Source organism: Hevea brasiliensis, chromosome 16 (genome assembly GCF_030052815.1).
Source record: "Hevea brasiliensis isolate MT/VB/25A 57/8 chromosome 16, ASM3005281v1, whole genome shotgun sequence".
NCBI lineage: Eukaryota > Viridiplantae > Streptophyta > Magnoliopsida > Malpighiales > Euphorbiaceae > Hevea > Hevea brasiliensis.
The window spans coordinates 44,929,630-44,943,194 of NC_079508.1; the positions used below are offsets into that span (position 1 = coordinate 44,929,630).

General features: G+C 39.2%; 1 non-coding gene and 1 pseudogene across 1 annotated transcript; one reads left to right on the plus strand and one right to left on the minus strand.

Annotated features, from left to right (window-relative positions):
* Window positions 1-13,565, plus strand: part of LOC110640910 (probable terpene synthase 6) — a 34,118-nt pseudogene that overhangs the window by 10,120 nt on the left and 10,433 nt on the right.
* Window positions 6,313-6,420, minus strand: LOC131175170 (small nucleolar RNA R71). The gene has a single exon (XR_009145332.1). It is a non-coding gene; the product is annotated as a small nucleolar RNA R71 (small nucleolar RNA).

A 13,565-nucleotide genomic window follows, 5' to 3' on the forward strand; every position in this document is an offset into this window, starting at 1 on the left:
TTTTCCATCCTTGAACTTCATTCCAAGGAAGTCAATATCAGTTTGGGCCAATGAGCTCTTCTTTTCTGATAGCATAATAAGCCGGGAGCCCTTACCATACATATAATGTACTCATGCTATGCCTATTCCCTTTCTATAGGTACTCACTGGCTGTGCCCTTTTGTACATTATACATATGATAATGGGACCGTCGCACCTGATATCATAACAAAGATATTTCTGATACACAGGATCCTCTTAGAGAGGCAAGTGTAGAGCATACGTATCTCTTATTATAAGAGTATGATACAAGTTCAAAGGTTTTCGGAGAGAAAGAGAAAAGGTTTAGAAAGCCATAGAAGAGAACTTCAGAGAATATTGTTGAAAGGAAAACTGAGTCTGATTACAACTAAAGAGAGCAACTCCTTATATAGACTTGGAGGCTCTTAGCATTACAGGCAATCGGTTAAAAACTGGCTACCGACACACTTAATGTAGATAAAGTAAAAGCAAAATAAAGAGGGACACATCACTATATTATTGACTGACAAACTTTAACTTTTCTCATAGAGTGGTGGACAGGTTAAGGGTGTCAAAGTCGGAGTCGTCAAAGTCGATTCCAAAAAAGTCCATTAGCCACTATCAGTGTGCAGGAGATGGTGGGTCAACGCTCTCAATGGCATCCCATGACTCTGTGTCCATTGGATCCTGGGAATCTTGCCACATGGGATGGGTCCAGTCAATGGGCTCATCAGTGAGAGACCGAATGGGACCAAGTGATGTACAATTCACATGGGGAGGCACCAGACAATAATAGCTGTTGATTTCACAGAGAAATTCAGCTAGTTGTCTTCTTAGGGGTCCCATGGCGTCCTTTTCAGTGATTGATCCCTCATAAGTTCTCCATTCGTACTCAGTGTTTTGGGTCCAGAGGAGTCCATCGGGCCTTCTAGAGAAAGGCCTGTGCATTATGAACATGGTCCTGATATTGGGCTGAGCATTAATGGGCCTGTTCTCAATTCCATGGGTGTCTATGATGCGCTTCAGACTATAGCGCCATGCTGAAATGGGCTTGAACCATTCCAGGAATTTGGACAGGAGAGTCATGTTGGTGTTACACATGACATACTGGTATAGGGCCATGATTGGGGACTCTATCCCTGTGGAATAGAGAGTAACCATGCACCAGAGGAGCCATAGTTCTTCCTGGATGAGTTCTCTGCTAGGGTGGACACTAAAACAGGTGAGGAAAGGGTTATCAAGGATAAAGATAGACGAGGATGGGAGTAACCCTCTCAGAGTGCTTCTGGCACTTAGGTAGTGGAACAGATGATCCCTTGCAAACTTAGCCATTTTTGTGATAGGCTGGTTTAGTGAGCATCCGGGAGGAAAACTGTCTGGAGTAGGAACTAGAAAATTATGCATTGGAGAAGGAGTATGTGGAGAGGATGATGATGATGCTATAAGGATTAAAGAGAGTGTAGAGAAAGATTGACTCAGGTGGAGGTTTTTGGGCCTGGATAGAAGATCAGGAACCAAGTTGTGTTTCCCTTTGATATGCTGGACAGTGAATTTATACTTGGCGAACCAGTCCTTTAGCCTCAGTAATTGTGGTTCAAGGAGAGACTTGTTTTTGAAGTTTAGAACCTTTGGGAAGGATGAGCCGTCCATGACTACAGTGAAATTGTGGCCAATGAGATGGAATTCGAATCTCTTTATCCCATTTTTGATAGCTAATATTTCTTTGTAGACCGAATGATAATGTTTCTGAGGCTTTGGGAATTCTCTACTAGCATGTCCGTAGATATGCTTTTCTCCTTGTATCTCTTCAATGAGGACTGCACCCCAGTGGGTGTCACTAGCATCAGTCTGAAGGATCCGATGTCCAATGCTGGGGATCTTCAGAGGTGGCGGATTCAAAGCCACTTCTTTTAGCTCCTTGACTGCACATGTCTGCTCTTCTTTCCAAGGTGGAGCATTCTTTTTAAGCATCTTTGACAGCTGGCAGGTGTGGGTGGCCACATGGGGAATAAACTTCCTGATATAATTGATAATACCAAGGAACTGCTGTATTCGTTTTATCGTTAAGTCCTTATCAGGGAACTTCAGTAATTCTTCTGCAAGGTGAGGTCCCGGTTGGTATTTTCCATCCTTGAACTTCATTCCAAGGAAGTCAATATCAGTTTGGGCCAGTGAGCTCTTCTTTTCTGATAGCATAATTTCATAAGAATCCACCAATTGTTGTAATGTAGAGAGAAGTGTTCTATGGGCCGTAATATTTTTGGAGAAGAGAAGGATATCGTCTATGTAAATAAGAGCACTGTGAAGTATGGGCTCGAATATCCTTGTCATGGCTTTTTGAAAATTTGATAGGGCCGTCTTAAGGCCGAATGGAAGGACTGTCCATTGGTATTGGGCCATGGGAATGCAGAAAGTGGTTTTGGGCCTATCAGAGGGGTTAATACCCAATTGCCAAAATCCAGCTTTAAGATCAAACTTGGAGAAGACATGGGCCTCGTTGAGTTGAGTGAACAAGGCTTCAGGTTTTGGTAATGGGAACTTGTCATCTTGAAGGAAATGATTGAGGGGCTTGTAATCAATGACAAGTCTTTTCTTTCCTCTTAATCGCTTAGATCTTTCTTCAACATAAAAGGCCTAGCAGGCCCATTGAGAGGAAGTGGGTTCTATGAGGCCTTGTTGGAGAAGCTGTTTGCACTCTTCTTGGGCTAGAGCCAAGTCTGTAGGGTTCATCCCCGGGTGTGATGCCTTTGTCGGGTTAATATCTTCATTGAGTTTGAATGGAAGATTGACAAAGAAATCTGGGTTCTTCCACAGGGGGTGATGATGGTGAAAGTGTGCATGGGAATCAGTACAGGATCTTAAGAGGAGCTCCTTCTGTTCTTGAAATTCAGCTGATGCATCAGCCAAAGAATATAACCTTGGGACAGATGTGAATGGCTGAAAATTCCTCTTATATTTTAATCCTGTGGGGAGAATCTTTAAATGCTTCGCCTGTTGATACAAGTTAAAGCCTATTAGTAGATCCTTGTCAGGAAGATCTGACCCGATGACCCTGGTCCAGAGGATACAGGTAGGGAAGAACTGAATCCCAATGGGATGCTTGGTAATGAGGCTAGTCTTGAAAACATTCCCATCTGCTGCCTTGAAATATTCTTCATGGGGGACTCAGTATTCTGAAAGTAAGATGGTTGGGTTCATCATGCTTTTGTGAGCCCCGGTATCTAGGAAACCAATGACACTAATGGGCCGTTCATATTTGCTGGGAAGAATATGAAGCGGAACTAAAGGAATTGGAATATTGTCTGGGCCGTAAGTTGACTGGGAGGATTGGATATGTTGGGCCAGGTAGGATGGGTAATGGGCTTCAGTATCTGAACTGGATTCTTCTGAAGAGAAAGAGTGGTCTTGGTCTGAGCCAGTATTTACTCCAAGGGCAAAGACTGTATCTTCATCCGGTTCGTCTTGTTCAGAGAACAGGGATTCAAGATCATCATGCTCCAGAGAGATGTGAGAAGCCTGCTGTATGTGTTGTAAAAGCTTAACTGCCTTATTGGGGTTCTTAGGGCAGTTCTTGGCATAGTGACCTCGATTGCCACAGATGTAACACCTATCAGACTTCTTTGTACCCGTTCTTTTCTTTCAAAAGTATCTAATTGGTCTTCTTCCTTTCTTCTGCTTGAAAGGGGGTTTGAACCCAGAGGAATACTTCTTGTAATGCCCTTTCTTCTTTGGCTTGCATTCACAATTCTTTTCCTTGCATTTGATAGCAAGGTGGGACTTCTGACAGATATTCTTCAAGGCTTTACTATTGTCAATGATGTCCTTGAACAATTTCTGTTGCTCGCACATCTTATCTAAACAGGCTAAAGTCATCTGATAGATTTCTCCAATGGTGATGGCATTCATTGCTCTTCTGGTAGCAATGATGCTCATGTGGAGTTCAGGTTGTAATACTTCTAGGAGAGGAGCAATGTATTGATGCATACATTTTGCATAATCATTTAGGTTTAATTTCATAGCTATTTTATTTGATTATTAGTCACTTTTAGCTAATTTCATTAGTTATTTAGTTAGTTTTCCATAATTGTCAATTTTGGATTAATTTGTAATTTTTACTTTGTTTTGTAGAAAAAATGGTGTTTTTGAAGGACTGAAGAGAATTTTGCCATTGAGGAGTGCCTTCTACAGCCAAAGATGTCAAAAACAAGTTTTCAAGCTGAAATATGCATTGACCAAATTGTGCATAACTTGCCGCATAAGCTATGCAGATCTGCATAAGGAGAAAGATCACTGTTCCAGAACCAGCCGAAATGTGCATAAGGAGACAGCATAGCTTATGCACATTCTCGCCTCCCTTATGCACCTTCACGGAATTGTGCATAACCTATGCACCAAGTCATGCAGTTTCGCATAAGTGACTCAGAACCAGCTGAAAACTGCATTATGCAGTCCACTTATGCAGTCCCATAAAGAGTTCATTAATGAGCTGGCAGAAGATTCCCTCAATCAATTCCTCCTAGAACATACTATTTTAGGGCTCCATGTCAGAAAAATGCTATAAATAGTCCCATTTTCTCATTTTAGAAGGGAGAGACAAGGAGCAGAAAAGGAAAGGAGAAGAGAGGCAGAATTTGAGGAGTCACTTTCACCTTCCACACCATTCTCAACCAAGATTTGCAGATTTCTTTCTTCCCTTACATTTTTCTACATTTCTAGTGTTTAATTTCTTACTTCTTAGCTTAGATTAAAGCTTTATTTCCATTTAAACTCATCATATCTTGTAAGCATTATGGATAGTGAGTAGTTTACTTTTGATTCTGGAGTAAGGGTTGTAATATTTGAGATATTTTGTGGATTTTAATTGGGTAATCCATATTTTGTGGTCTTAATGAGTTTTATTCATTTCTTGTATGCTTAATGACATGCTTAGTGTAGGATCCCATTGAGTAATGTTCTTAATCCATGGTTGAAGCACCGAAAGGAGAAGGCATTGTGATAGATAATCAGGAAATTGGACTTAATTAACTTAGACCTAGAAATAGGCTAAGGATTAAGAGGATTCACAGATTAATTAAAGAACTTAATGGGTCTTAATTAACTCTAAGTCCACGAAAGTAGGATTAGTTTGATTAAGGCACTCTTTGTCTCACTCGAAAGGGAATTCAAAGGATTTAAGAATTAATCTCCTTAAAACTCATAAGTTTCATAAGATTGGACAACCAATTTAAAATCCCAAAATAGCTCGAATATAAAATCCCGAACTCCGGAATCACCTTTTTACCATTGTTAATTTCTAATCGAATTTAATCATTTGTCATTTTGAATATTGCCATATTTGAACTTGCTTATTTTAATTTGATGCAATTTTAGTTTAATTAATACATTGTTGAATAGAATGTTAATTTTGCACATTTAGATTGCATACTCCATTACCCATTAATTCATTATTTTAATTTCATAGATACTTCGATTTAGTCAACTTTTATATCGAAAATTCAATCATTAACACAACTCCTCGTGGGATCGATATTTTTCTATACTACTTGTACGACCCGTGCACTTGCGGTAGGGACGCATCAAGTTTTTGGCGCCGTTGCCGGGGAGTTGTTTGTTTAATATTAAATTTTTGATTATTTTAGTTGTTTATAGTTTTTTCTTTGTTATCTTTTCATTTTGTGTTTGTTTGTTCTTTTTTAGGTACTTTTAACCTTTTATGAGAAGAGCTAGAAGCACAAGTGACACATCCTTACTGTTTAATCCTGAAATTGAAAAGTTTTGTAAGGCCAACAAGAAAGAAACCAGAAAAAGGAAAGAAGCATTGAGAGAAACTGAATTAGAAGCAGACATGGCTGATGAGAGGATTATAATTGGTGTTGGTAATGCTGGAAATGATCGAAACAACGAAAATGCAGCCCAAGGTGAAGAAGTTGTTAATGCTAATCTGCCTAGGGGAAGTATGATGGATCATGCTTTTCCACGTTTTGATGACTTGAGAGAGAGCATAGCAAGACCAAGGATTGATGCAAATAGCTACAAGATGGATTTTGGAGTTCTTCAAATGATTCAAAATTCTCAATTTGGAGGACATCCTTCTGAAAATCCACACACACATCTGAAGAAGTTTGCTATGATCTGTGACATGCAAAAACAACCTGGAGTGTTTGATGATGCAGCAAGATTGAAGCTATTCCCATTCTCTTTGAAAGATAGAGCATTGGATTGGCTTGATTCTTTACCTCACAACTCCATTACAAATTGGGAGCAGCTCACTGATGCATTTCTTGCACAATATTTTCCACCTGGAAAAACTCAAGAGTTGAGGAATCAAATGACAGCTTTCAGACCAAGAGAAGATGAAACTCTATATGAGTCATGGATGAGATGGAAGGAATTAGAGAGATTATGCCCACATCATGCCATTCCAAAATGGATGATAAATCAGAATTTCTACACAAATGTCACTCCTGCAATCAGAGGAATTATTGATGCTCAAACAGGATGAGAATTTATTATAAAGCATGAAGATGAAGCTTATGAGCTATTGGAGAAAATTGCAAAGAATACTCATCTTTGGAGTAGTCCAAGAGGACCAGCTCCAACTCAAAAGAGGCAAGCTGCTGGAATGTATGATCTTAATCCATTCAACATGATTAATGCAAAGTTTGATGCACTTACAAATGTCCTTGCTAAGAAGATGGAAGATCTGAGTATGTTGGTTAGTTCAACATCATCAGCTGGAAGTTCACAACAAGTGGCTTATGCAGAGGAAACTACCAGCTGTGGAGTAGAATATGGAGAACAAGCAGCATATGTTGGTAATTATGGAAACAAACAAATGGGGAATTCTTATTCTCAAACTTACAATCCAAATTGGAGGAATCATCCCAACTTTTCATGGGGAAATCAGCAAAATCAAGTTCAAAATCAGAATTTTCAACCACATCAGCAACAAGGAGTTCCATATCAGCAAAATAGGCAACCACTGCCTAATTTTCAGCAGAAAAATATGAACCCTCCACCAAAACAGCAAGAACGAAATTCCACCACTGAAGCTTTATTGCAACAGATACTTGCTAACCAAAATAAACATGATGAGGAGATGAGAGAGGTGAAAGCAAGGCTGGAACAGATGCAAACACACAAGAATCTTTGGAAAACCAGATTGCACAACAAGCATCCTCCTCAAGTGCTAAGTCTTTTGGAAAGCTTCTAAGTCAACCAGAAAATCCAAGAGAGCAGTGTCAAGCTATTACTTTAAGAAGTGGAAAAGTTATAAATGATGAGAAGAGTGAAAACAGTGAGAAGAGAGAAAATGAGAAAAATCGATGAGAGTGAAAAACAAGAGAGTGCAGAAAATTGTAAAGAGAAAATTGAAGAGAAGGAAGAGAAATATATACCTCCTGAACCCTACAAGCCACAGCTTCCCTTTCCACAAAGATTTCACAAAGCCAAGCTTGATAGGCAATTTGGGAAGTTCTTAGAGGTTTTGAAGAAACTTTACATAAATGTGCCTTTTGTTGATGCTCTTTCACAAATGCCCTCTTATGCAAAATTCTTGAAAGAAATTCTCTCAAATAAGAGGAAACTTGAAGATGATGAAACTGTAGCTTTGACAGAAGAATGTAGTGCTATCCTCTAAAGGAAACTTCCTCCAAAGCTCAAGGATCCAGGGAGTTTTTCAATTCCATGCCACATTGGAGAGTCTTGTTCTATAAAAGCTTTATGTGATTTAGGGGCTAGTGTTAGCCTTATGCCCCTTTCCATTTATGAGAAGCTCAACATGGGAGATCTTAAACCAACCCACATTTCTCTTCAGTTAGCTGACAGGTCAATTAAGTATCCTAAAGGGATTTTGGAAAATGTGCCTCTGAAGGTTGGGAAATTCTACATACCTGTTGACTTTGTCATCTTGGACATGGAGGAAGATTTTAATATCCCAATCATCTTGGGAAGGCCTTTCACAGCTACAATGAGAGCATTGATTGATGTTAAGGGAGAAAAATTGACTCTTAGGGTTGGTGAAGAGCAATTGGTTTTCAATATTAATAACACTATGAAAAAGCATCATTCTGAAGCTGATACTTGCTTGAGAGTTGATATCATTGATGAGCTGGTTGAAGAACACTTCAGAAAGAAATATCCAGAAGATCCACTTGAAAATTGTTTGGTTCATGGAGGAGGCATAGACTATGACAACCCTCTTGTAGCTGCATATGCTCAACACTTAGAGGGAAGTCCACCATTCACTTCTGCTCCAGTTTTTCAACTCACACAAAAGGAAAAAGTTGAATTTAAGCAACCATCATTCAAGGAAGAAGATGCACCTAAGGTAGAACTTAAGCAACTTCCTTCTCAGCTCAGGTATGAATTTCTTGGCACTAATAACACTTATCCAGTAATTGTAAATGCAAATTTGAGTACCTTAGAGGCTGATAAGTTGTTACGAGTGTTGAGACAATTTAGGAAAGTCTTAGGATACACCATAGATGACATTAAGGGAATAAGCCCACACTTTTGCATGCATAGAATCATTTTGGAAGAAAATTGTAAGCCATCTATTGAACATCAGAGGAGGTTGAACCCAAATATGAAAGAAGTTGTCAAAAAGGAAATTTTGAAGTTGCTTGATGCAGGGATCATATATCCTATCTCAGACAGTACTTGGGTGAGCCCAGTACATGTTGTTCCAAAAAAGGGTGGAATGACAGTTGTCAAAAATGAAAATAATGAATTAATTCCCACTAGAACGGTGACTAGTTGGCGAATGTGCATAGATTACAGAAAATTAAATGTTGCCACTAGAAAAGATCATTTTCCACTTCCCTTCATTGATCAGATGTTGGAAAGACTAGCTAGGCATTCTTACTTTTGCTATTTAGATGGATATTCAGGTTTTTTTCAAATCCCTATCCATCCAAATGATCAAGAGAAAACCACTTTTACTTGTCCATATGGAACCTTTGCTTATAGAAGGATGCCATTTGGGTTATGTAATGCACCAGCCACTTTTCAAAGGTGCATGATGGCAATCTTCTCAGATTTCATTGAAGACATAATGGAGGTTTTTATGGACGATTTCTCTGTTTATGGATCTTCATTTGATATATGCTTGGCTAACCTTTCTAAAATTTTGCAGCGATGTGCAGATACTGACCTTGTGTTAAACTGGGAAAAGTGTCATTTCATGGTTCAGGAAGGGATAGTGCTTGGACATTTGGTGTCTAACAGAGGAATAGAGGTTGATAAAGCCAAGGTTGAAATGATAGAGAAGATGGCTCCTCCTACCAATGTCAAAGGAATTCGAAGTTTCCTAGGACACGCCGGGTTCTACAGACGCTTTATCAAGGATTTTTCTAAAATAGCTAAACCTTTGTCCAATTTGTTAAGTAATGACACACCATTTGTATTTGACCAAGAGTGTTTGGATGCCTTTTGCAGGTTGAAGCAAGCTCTTATCATGCACCAATCATGCAACCACCTGATTGGAGCCTACCTTTTGAAATTATGTGTGATGCTAGCAACTATGCAATTGGGGCTGTTCTTGGTCAAAGAAAGGACAAAAAGGCTTATGCTATTTATTATGCTAGTAGAACACTGGATGAGGCTCAAACAAATTATGCAACAACTGAAAAGGAATTTTTAGCAATTGTCTTTGCATTGGAAAAGTTCAGACCTTACATTATTGACTCAAATGTGGTTATATTTTCAGATCATGCAGCCATCAGGTATTTGCTCCGTAAAAAGGAGGCCAAACCTAGGCTCATTAGGTAGATTCTGATGCTACAAGAGTTTGATTTGGAGATTAGAGATAAGAAAGGAGCTGAAAATGTAGTTGCTGATAATCTTAGTAGGTTGAAATTGGATGGTGAAGAATTGGATGAAATCCCTATTGATGAGTTTTTCTTGGATGAACAACTTTTCTCTCTTGTTGCTAAACTACCTTGGTATGCAGACTTTGTGAATTATCTATCTTGTGGAGTTTTACCTCTAGGAATGACATGGCAACAAAAGAAAAAGTTTTTGCATGAAGTAAAATTTTATAGATGGGATGATCCTTTACTCTTTAGGAGATGTTGTGATGGTCTGATTAGAAGATGTATTCTTGAAGAGGAGGTACAGAGTATTATGCATCATTGCCATGCTTCTGATTATGGAGGACATTTTGGAATCTCTAAGACAACTAGTAAAATTTTACAAGCTGGTTTCTTTTGGCCAAATCTTTTTAAGGATGTGAGGAAATTTGTGCTGGATTGTGATAAATGTCAAAGGAGTGGAAATTTGTCAAAAAGAGATCAAATGCCCCTAAATAATATTCTTGAAGTGGAATTATTTGATGTTTGGGGAATAGATTTTATGGGGCCATTCCCTCCTTCATATGGTAATAGATACATCTTAGTTGGAGTTGACTATGTGTCAAAGTGGGTGGAAGCTATTGCAACTCCAACTAATGATGCTAGAGTGGTAGTGAAATTTTTGAAGAAATTTGTCTTGAGCAGATTTGGAGCTCCTAGGGCTATAATTAGTGATGGGGGTTCCCATTTTTGTAATAAGCAATTTGAGAGCTTAATGAGGAAGTATGGTGTAGTGCACAAGATAGCTACCCCATACCATCCTCAAACTTCAGGACAAGTTGAAATTTCTAACAGAGAGCTCAAGCATATTTTGGAGAAAACAGTGAACAATTCTCGGAAAGATTGGTCTATCAAACTAGATGATGCTTTATGGGCATATAGGACTGCCTACAAAACCCCTATAGGAACTACTCCCTTTAGGTTGGTGTATGGTAAGTCTTGTCATTTACAATGGAGCTAGAACATAGAGCATATTGGGCCATTCGGACCTTGAATTTTGATCTTAAGCAATTTGGTGAAAAAGGTTGTTACAACTTAATGAGCTTGAGGAATTGAGGATGGATGCTTATGAAAGTGCCCGTATTTACAAAGAAAGAACTAAAGTTTGGCATGATAAGCATCTGAGAAAAAAAGAATTCAAAGAAGGTGATTTAGTTTTGTTGTTCAACTCGAGATTGAAATTGTTCCCTGGAAAACTCAAGTCAAGGTGGACTGGTCCATATAGAATTTCTAAGGTTTTCCCTTATGGAGCAATTGAAATTTGGAGTGAAAAATCTGGGAATTTTAAGGTCAATGGGCATAGATTGAAACATTACATAACTGGAGACCCAATAATAGGAGCAAGCTGTTACAAGCTCTCCAATCCCTCACCTCTTTTCAGTGAAATTCATGAAAAGTCCAGCTAAGGACTATAAAATAGCCCTCTTGGGAGGCATCCCAAGTCCTTTTATTTTGCTTTTGCTAATTTACTTTCATTTTCATTGATTTTGTTTTATCTTAAATCTCCCCAAATGCAATTTTTGACATTATTAAATCTTGTCCCTTGTAGATGTAATTCAATGAAGAAAGGCTGGTGAACTGTTGGGGAAGTAATTCTTAACTTGAAAAATTTTGTCCTTCAAAAGAACTGATAAGTTTTTGCTGCATAATCTGTGCAGGAGCTGCAATCTAGTTCATGCAGAGGAAAAATGAAATCTGCAGCAAAAAGGGTGTCTGCAGCAAATGGCTTGTGTTTTGGTGAGGTTGGGTGTGTAACTTTTTAATACTTGTGCTTATAATGTTAATATGGTGGTAAGTGAGTCATTTTTGCAGTTTTGAGCTTCTTTGGGTTATAGGATACAAGGTAGAAATGCTGCATTTTCTTGGCAAAACTTGGAAAGTTCATTTCTCATTTGTGGTTAGATGCAACTTCATGCAAATTTTATGGAGTTTTATGTGCTAAATGTTGATTTGCAGAATTTGTCTTAAAATGGCATAGTTCTCAAAGGTCTTTTATGTAGGATCCATTTTTACATGCTTATGTGATGCCTTTTTGATATACTTTGTATATATTGATGTGTTTTTGGTGAAACTTCTCATGGTTTATGCTTCATGGAATTATATTTCCTCATTCTAGGATATTTTTCACACTTGCAATCCATGTTCTATTGCATTCTTGATCTTGCTAACTTGTGCATAAGCAACTGCATAGCTTATGCAATCCTGCATAACCACAATTCTTGCCATTTTCCACCTTTATTGCAAGTGCATAAGGAGAGTGCATAGCTTATGCACTTCTGCATAACCTCATTTTGTCAAATTTCATATCTGTCAAAACTTGCATAAGGTGAGTGCATGACTTATGCACATTTGCACAACTTCAAATTCTTCATTTTCTCTCTCTGCCGAAGTCTGCATAAGCAGAGTGCATAACCTATGCACTTCTGCATAACCAAAAACTCTGAATTTCCAATTCTGCTGAGGGGTGCATAAGCAGAGTGCATAACCTATGCACTTCTGCATGACCAGAAACCCAGAAAAATCAAACTTGTCGAGGGGTGCATAAGGAAGGTGCATAAGTTATGCACTTCCGCATAACCAAGAACTCCAAAAATTCAAACTTGCCGAGGAGTGCATAAGCAGAGTGCATAACCTATGCACTTCTGCATGACCAGAAACCCAGAAAAACCAAAGTTGCCGAGACCTGCATAAGTAGAGTGCATAACTTATGCACAACTACATGACCTCATTCTCTGAAACTCAAAACCCACCGAAGAGTGCATAAGCAGAGTGCATGACTTATGTACATCTGCATGACCACCAACCCAAAATTCCAAAAATTGCCGAACAGTGCATGAGCAGAGTGCATAACCTATGCACTTCTGCATGACCTGATTTTCTGAACAACCACTTCTGCCGAGAGATGCATAAGGGGAGTGCATAACTTATGCACTCCCGCATGACTTCGCTCCTCAAAATTTCAAGGGTCACCGAAACTTGCATAAGGAAGCTGCATGACCTATGCACAACTGCATGACCACCAACCCAAGATTTCAATACTGTAAACATGCATAAGGACAGTGCATGACTTATGCACTTGTGCATAAGCCATTTCTCTAAAGTTTAAATCATTCTGAAACATGTATAAAAGAGTGCACAGGTTATGCATAAATCATTTTCCCCTTATGCAGTCTCTTACAAACCCGATTCAAATTCATTTTCGGCAAACAAAAATCCCCACCTCCACTTCCCGCCTCTTCACCCCACGACCGTCCTTCAACCTCCATTCCTTCCGGCATTCTCACCGTCTCTATCCCATCTTCTCCACTAGCACTTTCATCACGTAAACCCTAAATTTCCCCCTACATTTTCATTTCCCCCTTATCTCTTCCATCTTCTCCATCGGCAATGGAGTCCCCTCCCCATTCCCGTCCACCTTCTCCTCTCGAAATCTCTCCATTGTCATCGATACCCCCTAATCCCAATTCTCCTCCACAAGCGACACCCCCACCACCTCCCCCAACCACATACAAACGCAAAATCCGGTCCAAATCTATGCGACCCATGTCCTCTGCTCCTCCTCTGTCCAAACGCAAAGACCCACCCACCCCATTGTCGGAACCACCTCCCAAAAAGCCAAAAGCTCCAGCCTCTACACCCTCTTCCAGCAAAAAGACAATTTCGGCAACCTCATTTGTATCAAAGCTACCCTGGCCTCTCCCTGATACGATTCAA